We start from the raw sequence: 10,308 nt of genomic DNA on the forward strand, positions 1-10,308 counted from the left end.
AAGATTAACAAAATTGACAAACTTTTAGCTAGATTGATGTCTATGAAAAAAAGACTCAAAATATTAAAATAATAAATGAAAGTGAGGACAATGCTACCAATTTTATAGAAATAAAAAAATTATTAGAGATTACTATTAATAATTGTATACCAATAAATTCAATCACCTACATGAAATGGACAGATTCCTGGAAACACAATCTACCAAAACTGACCTATGAAGCAAAAGAAAACCTGAACAGACGTATAACTACTAAGAAGATGGAATAGTAATCAAACTCCTCATAGCAAAACAGGCTATGAAAATGGCTTCACTAGTAATATATATAAAACATTTAAAAGGAATTAAAAGCACTCCTTTTCAAACTCTTCCAAAAGACATAAGAGGAGAAAACACTTCTTAACTCATTCAACTAGGCCAGCAATACCCTGATAACAAAGTTAGACAAAGACACTACAAGGGAAAAATAAAACAACAGCAGTAACTATGGACCAATATCTCTTATGAACATTGATGTAATAATCCTCTCAAGAAAATACAAGCAAATCAATTTCTTCAGCCTACATGATGAATATATCCCTAGTGGATATATTCCAAGAAAGAAAGGATGATCCAACATACAAAAATCAATCAGCATAATATACCACATTAATAGAACTAAGGAAAAAAAAACCTTATGATCATCTCAACTGATGCATAAGAAAGGATTTAATGAAATTCAAAACACTTTCATGGAAAAAAGAAACAATTAATACAATAGGGAAAAAAATTCCTCAATATGACAAAGGCCATATATGAAAAACCTACAGCTACCAATGTACTCAATGGCAAAAAACTAAAAGCTTTCCTCTAAGATCAGGAACAAGACAAGTATGCCCACTCTCACCACTTCTATTCAACACAGTAGTGCAAGTCCTAGTCAGAACAATTAGGCAAGTAAAAGAAATAAAAGGCACCTAAATTGGAAAGAAAGGAGTAAAATCATCTCTCTTTAAAGATAATACAATCTTACATGCAGAAAACTCTGAAGATTACACATGCATGCACATACGAACAACAGACACATCACAGTCAAAGCTAATAAACAAATTCAGCAAAGTTGCAGGATATGAAATCAACATGAGAAAATCAGTTGCATTTATATTTCTATATAATAGCAATGAAAAATCTGAACAGGATAATTAAGAAAACAATTACATCTACAATGGCATCAAAAAGAATAAAATACTTATGAATCAATTTAACCAAGGAGGTCAGAGACTTGTACACTGAAAGCTAAAAATCATTGGTTAAAGTAATTAAAGAAAATACAAATGGAAAGACATTTGATTGGAAGACAACATTGTTAAGATGTCAATACTACCCAAAGTGACCTACAGATTCAATGCAATCCCTATCAAAATCCTGATGACAATTTGTTGCAGAAGTAGAAAAGTCAATCCTACAATTCATATGAAATCTGAAGGGATCCCAAGTAGCTAAAACAATTTTGAAATACAAGAACAAAGTTGGATGACTCACACCTGATTTCAAAAGTTAGTACAAATCTACAATAATCAAAATAGTGTTGTACTGTCACAAGGACACACGTACAGACCAACTGAACAGAAAAAAGTCCAGAAATAAACCCTTGCATATATGACCAATAGATTTTTTATTGAAGTATAGTTGATGTACAACATTATATGTTACAGGTGTACAATATAGTGATTCACAATTTTTAAAACTATGCTCTATTTATAGTTATTATAAAACATTGGCTATATTCCCTGTGTTGTACAATGGTCAACAGAGTTTTTACAAGGGTTCTAAGACCATTCAATGTGGAAATAACAGTCTTTCCAACAAATAGTGCTGGGAAAACTAGATATCCACATGCAAAAGAATAAAGTTGACCATACACAAAAATTAACTCGAAATGTATTAAAAACCTAAATGTAAGAGCTAGACTATAAAATTCTTAGGAGAGAAATAAAGAAAATCTTTACAACATTGGATTTGACAATGATTTCTTGGATATGACACCAAAAGCACAGACAACAAAAGAAACAAATAGGTGAAAGGGACTTGATCACAATTAAAACTTTGGTGCATGAAAGGGCACTATCAAGAGAGTGGAAAGACAAAATAGAGAATGGGAGAAAGTATTTGCAAATCATATATATGGTAAGGGATTAATATCCAGAATATATAAGGAACTGCTAAAGCTCAACAACAAAAAAACAAACAATCCTATTAAATAATGGACAAAGGACGTAAGTGCCTCTCCAAAGAAGGTATACAGATGGCTAGTGAGCACAATTAAAGATGCTTACCATCACTGATTGTGAGGGAAATGCAAATCAAAACCATAATGAGATACCACTTCACACACGTTAGGATTGCTGCTATCAAAAAAATTGGAAAAAAGAAGAGTCAACAAAGATATGGAGAAATTGGAATACTTGTGCATTGCTGGTGAGAACAGAAAACTGCAGTCACTGTTGGAAACAATTTAGCAACCCTTCCAAAAGTTAATCATAGAATTACCATGTAATCCAGCAATTCCACATCTAGGTATATACTCAAAATAACTGAAAGCAAGGACTCAAAAAGGATATTTTTAAACCAATGTTAATAGGAGCATTATTCACAAGAGCCAAATATGGAAACAACCATATGGCTATCAACAGGTAAATGATTAAACAAAATGTTGCACAGACATACAAAGGAATATTATTCACCCTTAAAAAGCAATAAAGTTCTGAGAGAGTGGACAAGATGGGGGAGTAGGAAGACCATAAGCTCACTTCCTCCCAAGGGCACAATAAGATTACAACTATTTACAGAGTAACTATCAATGAGAATGACCTGAAGACTAGAAGAAAAGATCTTTTACAAATAAAGGTATAAAGAAGGAACCACAATGACACAGGCAGAGGGGTCGAGATACAGTATAGTCAAAACTCATACACCCAGGTGGGCAACACATAAATGGGAGGATAATCACAACTGCAGAGGTTCTCCCCAATGAGCGAGGGGTCCAAGGTCCACATTGGGCTCCCCAGCCTGGGGGGTCTTGCACTGGAAGACAAATCCTAGAATATCTGGCTTTGAAGGCCAGTGGGGCTTACTTTCAGGAAAGACAGAGAGCTGTGGAAAAAAGACTTCACACATAAAGGCTGCACACAGAATCTCACACACACCAAAACCCAAGGCAGAAGCAGTAATTTGAAAGCAGTCTAGATTAGACCTACTTGCTGATCTTGGAGAGCCTTCTGGAGAGGCAGGAGGCAACTGGGACTCACCCTGGAGAGACAGATGTTGGTGGCAGCCATTTTGGGGAACTCCTTCTACCACAGGGACACTGATATTGTCAAGCAGTATTTTGGAATCCCCCCCTCTAGCTGATTAGAGACGGGACTCCACCACACTGACCAGCTGGCCCTCACCAGTCCTGGGATGCCCCAGGCAAAGCAGCTGCTGCAGGATTCCCTGAGCACCAAGTCTCCCATGGATCCTGCCCCCCCCACCAGAAGGCCCAGGACCCGGCCTCAACTACTAGTGGGCTGGCACTAGCCCCAGGACCCCTGAGGCCTGCAGCCAGGAAGAGACTCAGCCACACACTTCAACAGGCAGACACCAGTTCCAGAACCCTTGGGCCCTGCAGCCAAAGACCCCAGGACATGGCTCTGCTCACCAGTGGTCTAGTGCTATCCTCAAGATCCTCTGGGCCCTGGCCTTGCCCACCAATGGGCAGAAACCAGCTCAGGGAAACCTGGGCCCTGAAGGCAGAGACTCTAGCACATGATGGCACCCACCAGTGGCCAGACACCAGCCCCAGGACCACCTGGGACCCAACCTGGCCGACCAGAGAGCTGACACCAGCTCTGGGACACTTTGACCTTGAAGCCAGAGACTCCAGGAATTGCTTCTGTATACCAGTGGGCTGCATTAGCCCCAAGACATGACCTCATCCACCAGAGGACCAACACCAGCTCTGGGATATCTTGGAACCCACAGCCAGCCAAGTCAGAGAACAGCCCCACCCATCAGCAGGCTGACACTAGCTCCAGGACCCACAGCATCACATGCAGCCATCCTGGGACAAATTCCACCCACCAACGGGTCAGCAGTAGCACTGGGACCCTCCAGGGCATTGCACCCAACTGCCTCATGACCTGGCCTTACTCACCAGCAGACTAGCAACAGGACTGGGACTCCCCAGGACATGCAGCCAGCCATGCCAGGACCTGCCCACACCCACCAGCAGCTAGCAGCCTTTGCACTAGGCAGGGCCTGGCAACCAACTGGACTGGGGGCCATCCAGCCAGGGCTACAAGCACATCCACAGTAGTAAACCTGCTACAACAGAAGGATCAATGCAGGCCATGTAGAAGGCAACCTTAGAACATATAGCACTAATGACCAGAGGAGAGTGTGCTGATGGAACCCATAGCATGTCTCCTACATAAGGCCACTTCTCCAAGAAATGTAACATGTCAAATATATAGAAATAAAAACAGCAAATTACACAAAATGAGGCAACAGAGGAATATGTTCCAAACAAAAGAACAAGATAAAATACCAGAAGAACTAAGTGAAGTGCAGATAAGAAATTGCCCTGATAAAGAGTTCAAGGTAATGATTATAAAGATGCTCAAAGAACTGGGGAGAAGAATAAGTGAACACAGTGAGAAGTCATAAGTTTCTAACAAACGGTAAGAAAATATTTTTTTAAAAAGCAGAGCTGAAAAATACAATAACTGAAATAAAAAAAAAAACAGACTGAGAGGAACCAACAGTAGATTCAATGATATAGTGGAAAGGATCAGTGAACTAGAAGAAAGAGTAGTGTAAATCACTCAAGCTAAACAACAAAAAAGAATTTAAAAAAATGAGGACAGGACTTCCCTGGTGGTCCAGTGGTTCAGACTCTGTGCTTCCACTGCAGGGGGCATGGGTTTGATCCCTGGTTCGGGAAGTTCCGCATGCCGCTTGGTGTGGCAAAAAAAGGACAGTCTAAGAGACCTCTGGGATAACATCAAGCATACAAACATCCTCATTATAGGGGTCCCAAAAGGAGAAGAGAGAGAAAGTTGCAGAGAGTATGTTTGAAGACATAACAGCTAAAAACTTCCCTAACTTGGGAAAGGAAACAGACATCCAAGTCTAGGAAGCACAGAGAGTCCACAACAAGACCAAACCAAAGAGAACCAAACAAAGACACACTGTAATTAAAATGGCAAAAATTAAAGAGAACGTTAAAAGCAGCAAGGGAAAAGCAACTAGGTATGTACAAGAGAACTCCCAAAAGGCTATTACTTGACTTTTCAGCAGCAAGTCTGCAGGCCAGAAGGCAGTGGCATAATATATTTAAAGTAAATATAGGAAAAAAACCTGTAACCAAGAATACTCTACCTGGCAAGGCTATCATAAAGATTTGAAGGAGAGGTCAAGAGTTTTACAGAGAAACAAAAGCTAGAAGAGTTCAGCACCATAAAACTGGCTTCAGAAGAAATGTTAAAAAGACTTCTCAAAATGGAAAAAAAAGTCACAATTGGAAATATGAGAGAAAAATCTCTTTGGTAAAGTAAAATATGCAGTAAAGGTAAGTAGATCAACCACTTATAAAGCTAGTAGGAAGGTTAAAAGACAAAAGTAGTAAAATCATCTGTTCCACAATAAGTAATTAAGGGATACACTGAAGAAAAAGCTGTAAAATATGATTCCTAAAACATCGAATGTTGGGGGGGTAGTAAAAATGCAGGGTTATAAAATGTGTTTGATTTTAAGAGATCAGCAACTATCATACATGTGTGACCCAGCAATTCCACTCCTAGGCATATATCCAGAGAAAACCATAATTTGAAAGGATGCATGAACCCCAATGGACTATTTACAATAGTCAGGACATGGAAGCAACCTAAATGTCCATTGACAGAGGAATGGATAAAGAAGATATGGTACATATATACAATGGAATATTACTCAGCCATAAAAAAGAATGAAATAGTGGATGGACCTAGAGATTGTCACACAGAGTGATGTAAGTCAGAAAGAGAAAAACAAATATTGTATAATATCACTTATATGTGGAATCTAGAAAAATGGTACAGATGAACTTATTTGCAAAGCAAAAATGGAGTCACAGATGTAGAGAAAAAACTTATGGTTACCAAGGGGGGAAAGGGGGGTGGGACGAATTGGGAGATTGGGATTGACATATATACACTACTATGTATAAAATAGATAACTAATGAGAACCTACTGTATAGCACAGGGAACTCTACTGAATGATCTGTGGTGACCTAAATGGGAATGAAATCTAAAAAAGAGTGGATATATGTATATGTATAATTGATTCACTTTGCTGTAGAGCAGAAACTAACACAACATTGTAAAGCAATTCTACTCCAAGAAAGATGTTAAAAAAAAACATTGTAAAGCAACTGTACTCCAATAAAAAATATCACATGTGTATATGTAGATTGCTATATATAAATCTCATAGTAATGACAAACCAGAAACCTCTAAGAGATACATATGCAAAAAAAAACCAGAAAGGAATCCAAAAATAACACTAAAGATAGTCATTAAATCAAAAGGGAAGAGAGAAAAAGGAAAAGAAAGACACAAAAAAGTCCTAAAAAAATGTGAGTGGACTAAATGCTCCAATCAAAAGATACAGAGCGACTGAATGGATAGAAAAACATTACCCATCTATATGCTGCATACAGTAGAATCACTTCAGATCTAAAGAAACACATAGACTAAAACTGAGGCAATGGAAAAAGTTATTCCATGCAAATGGAACTCAAAAGAAAGCTGGGGTAGCAATACTTTTATCAGAGAAAATAGACTTTTAAATAAAGACTGTAACAAGAGATAAAGGACATTACATAATGATATTGAGATCAATCTAAGAAGAAACTATAACAATGGTAAATATATATGAACCAAAAATAGGAACACCTAAATATATAAAGCAAATATTAAGAGACATAAAGGGAGAAATTGATAGTAACACAATAATAGTAGGGGATTTTAAACCTCACTTACATCAATGCACAAATCATCCAGATGGAAAATTAATAAGGAATCACTGGCCTTAGGCAATACATTAGACATATGAATATATATATATATATATATATATATATATATATATATATATATATATATATATAAACATTCCATCCAAAAGCAGCATAACAAACATTATTTTTAAGTGTACATGGAACATTCTCTAGGATAGAGCATATGATAGAACACAAAACAAGACTCAGTAAATTTTAGAAGACTGAAAGCATATTAATCATCTTTTTCGACCATAATGCTGAGTCTAGAAATCAACAATAAGAAAAAAATGCAGAAAAAACAAACACATGGAGTTTAAACAATATGCTACTAAAGAACCAATGGGACACTGAAGAAATCAAAGCGTAAATTAAAGAAATACCTAGAGACAAATGAAAATAAAAACACAGTAATTCAAAAATTATGGCACACAACAAAAGCAATTCTAAGAGGAAAATTTATAGTGATACAAGCCTACTTCAGGAAACAAGATAAATCTCAAATAAACAGCCTAATCTTATACCTAAAGGAAATAGAAAAACAAGAACAAACAAAACCCAAAGTTAGTAGAAGGAAAGAAATAATAAAAGTCAGAGTAGAAATAAATGAAATAGAGACTGAAAAACAATAAAAAGATTAATGAAACTAAGAGCTGGTCATTTGAAAAGATTTTAAAAAATGATAAAGCTTTAGCCAGACTCATCAAGAAAAAAAGACAGAGGGCCCAAATAAATAAGTTCAGAAATGAAAGAGGAAAGTTACAACAGATACCACAGAAATACAAACTATCATAAGAGATTACTATGAACAATGATTTGTCAATAAAATGGACACCTACAAGAAATAAATTCCTAGAAATGGACAGTCTCCCAAGACTGAACCAGGAAGAAATAGAAAATATGAAAAGACCAATTAGCAGTAATGAAGTTGAATCAGAAGAAAACCCAGAAAAACAAAAAAACCCAACAAAACAAACAAACAAAAAACAACTCCCAACAAACGAAAGTCCAGGGCCAGAAGTCTTCACAGGTTCATTCTGTCAAACATTTAAGAGTTAACACTTATTTTCTTCAACTATTCCAAAAAAATCACAGATGAAGGAATGAATCCAAACTCACTCTATAAGGCCAACATCACCCTGGTACCAAAACCAGACAAAGACATCACAAAGAAAGAAAATTACAGGCCAATATCACTGATGGACATAGATGCAAAAATCCTCAAGAATATGTTAGCAAACCAAATTTAATAATACATTAAAAGGATCATACACAATGATCAAGTGGGACTTATCCCAGTGATGCAAGGATGGCTCAATATCCATAGATCAATAAATATGATACACAACATTAACAAATTTAACAATAAAATGATCATCTCAATAGATGCACAAAAAGCCTTTAACAAAATTCAACATCCATTTATGATAAAAACTCTCAACCAAGTGAGCTTTGAGGGAACATACCTTCAAAATAATACAGGACATACCTGGCAAGCCCAAACCTCACATCATACTCATTGGGGAAAAGCTGAAAGCATTTCCTCTAAGATCAGAAACAAGACAAGGGTACCCACTCTTACCACTTTTATTTAACATAGTATTGGAAGCCCTAGCTACAACAATCAGACAAGAAAAATAAATAAAATAAATCCAAATTGGAAAGGAAAAGCTGTCACGTTTTGCAGATGACATGATACTATAGATATAAAATCCTAAAGATGCACCCCTCAAAAACGACTAGAACTCATAAATGAATTCAGTAAAGATGCAGCATAAAAAATTAACATACAGAAATATGTTGAGTTTCTATACACTAACAACAAACCATCAGAAAGATAAATTAAGAAAACAATCCCATTTACAATAGCATCACAAAAATAAAATACTTGGGAATAAATCTAACTAAGGAGGTCAAAGACCTGTAATTGGAAAAGTAGAAGACACTGATGAAGGTAATTGAAGATGACACAAACAAATGGAAAGATATACCATGCTCATGGATTAGAAGAATTAATACTGTTAAAATGACCATACTGCCCAAGGCAATCTACAGATTCAATGCAGTCACTATCAAAATACCAATGTCATTTTTCACAGAACTAGAATAATTCTAAATAATTCTAAAATGCATATGGAAACACAGAAGACCTCAAATAACCAAAACAATCTTGAGAAAGAACAAAGCTGGAGGCATCAAGCTCCTTGATTTCAAACTATACTACGAAGCTACAGTAATCAAAATAGAATGGTACTGGCACAAAAACAGACACATAGATTAGTGGTACAGAATAGAGAGCCTAGAAATGAAGCTGCACTTATAAGGTCAATTAATCTATGACAAAGGAGGCAAAATATACAATGGGGTAAAAGATAGCCTGTTCAATAAATGGTGTTGGGAAAACTGGACAGCTACATGCAAAAGAATCAAACTGGACTACTTTCTTACACCGTATACAAAAATAAACTCAAAATGGATTAAAGAGTTAAGTGTAAAACCTGAAAACAACATTTCTATGAGAAAACATAGGCAGTAAGCTTTTTGACAATGGTCTTAATAATTTTGGGGGGGATATGTCTCCTTAGGGAAGGGAATCGAAAGCAAAAATAAACAAATGGGACTATATCAAACTAAAAAGCTTTTGAACAGTGAAGGAAACTGTCAACAAAATGAAAAGGCCACTTACTGAACGGGAGAAGATATTTGCAAATGATATATCTGATAATCAATTAATATCCAAAATATACAAAGAATCCATACAACTCAACATCAGAAAAACAAATTACCTGATTTTAAAAATGGGCAAAGGACCTAAATAGACATTTTTCCAAAGAAGACCTACAGATGATCAACAGGCACATGAAAAGATGCTCAACATCACCAATCATCAGGGAAATGCAAATCAAAACCACAAGGAGATACCACCTTACACCTGCCAGAATGGCTATTGTCAAATAGACAAGAAGTAACAATTGTCAGCAAGGATGTGAAGAAAAGGGAACCCTCGTGCACTGTTGGTGGGAATGTAAATTGGTGCAGCCTTTATGGCAAACATTATGCAGATTATTCAAAAAATTAAAAATAGAACTACAGTATGATCCAGCAATTCCACGCTGGGTATTTATTCAAAGAAAATGAAAATACTAATTCAAACCCCTATGTTCACTGCAGCATTATCTACAATAGCCCAGATATGGAAGTAACCTAAATACCCCCATCAATAGATGAATGGATAAAGAAGCTGTGGTAT

This window comes from Balaenoptera acutorostrata, chromosome X (assembly GCF_949987535.1).
Source record: "Balaenoptera acutorostrata chromosome X, mBalAcu1.1, whole genome shotgun sequence".
In the NCBI taxonomy this organism is placed as follows: domain Eukaryota; kingdom Metazoa; phylum Chordata; class Mammalia; order Artiodactyla; family Balaenopteridae; genus Balaenoptera; species Balaenoptera acutorostrata.